We start from the raw sequence: 1,156 nt of genomic DNA, 5'->3' as shown, positions 1-1,156 counted from the left end.
TAGCTCCATTACTCCTCTCTTTTGTGATGGTTGGCGGTTTCTTTGGTGAGCAAAGAAATATTGATTGTTGGCCACCATGTCAATAAGATTTTGAGCTTCTTCTGCTGTTTTCATCAGTTGCAATGATCCTCCAGCTGAGTGGTCAAGTGATTCTTGAGCCTTTAGAGTGAGTCCTTCATAGAAGTTCTGTAGCTTGTCCCACTCAGTGAATATTTCTGGTGGACATTTCCTCAGCAGAGCCTTGTATCTCTCCCATGCTTCATACAGATTTTCAGCATCCAATTGTGTGAATGTTTGCACCTCAGTTTTCAGCCTGATGACTCTTTGAGGTGGATAGAATTTGGCTAGAAATTTAGTCACCAAATCATCCCAGCTAGTGATGCTTCCTTGAGGAAAAGTTTCAAGCCATTGTGCGGCCTTGTCCCTTAATGAGAACGGGAACAGCAGAAGCTTGTAGGTCTCAGAATTCACGCCATTGGACTTAACAGTGTCACAAATCCTTAAGAAGGTAGATAGATGTTGATTTGGATCCTCCAATGGTCCTCCCCCAAACGAGCAGTTGTTTTGGACCAATGTAATGAGTTGTGGCTTCAATTCAAAGTTGTTTGCATTGACATTAGGGGTGAGAATGCTGCTTCCGCAATGCCTAGCATTTGCAAAGGTATAGGAGGCCAAAACTCTCCTCTGGGGTGGGTTGTTGTTGTTATTGTCTGCTCCACCAGGTGGATTGGTTGAATGTTCCTCCATATCTTGGAATTCTTCTTCTGATTCCTCTTCTCCAACAATATTTTTCCCTCTTTCAGCTCTTCTTAACCTCCTGAGAGTTCTTTCGTCTTGTTCATGAAAAGTGGGTGTGGTTCTTCTTGTACCTGACATACACGCAGAACATAAGAAACACACAAACCAGTGACACTTCAATCTACTGCTAGAATGAAGTTTTAGTTAGCTTAAGCAAAAATTCAAACAGTTAGTGGGTTAGTCAAAATTAGAGAAAAATAAATAAAAAGTTCTTGATCTAGATCACCACCTCACTTAATCATTGTCAATCTAATCAATCCCCGGCAACGGTGCCAAAAACTTGATGAGTATTTTTGGAAAACGAATTCCAAACACACAAATCTAACCGGCAAGTGCACCGGGTCGCATCAAGTAATAA

Source organism: Arachis ipaensis, chromosome B06, assembly GCF_000816755.2.
Source record: "Arachis ipaensis cultivar K30076 chromosome B06, Araip1.1, whole genome shotgun sequence".
Taxonomy (NCBI): domain Eukaryota; kingdom Viridiplantae; phylum Streptophyta; class Magnoliopsida; order Fabales; family Fabaceae; genus Arachis; species Arachis ipaensis.
Note: the sequence above shows the minus strand (reverse complement) of the source record.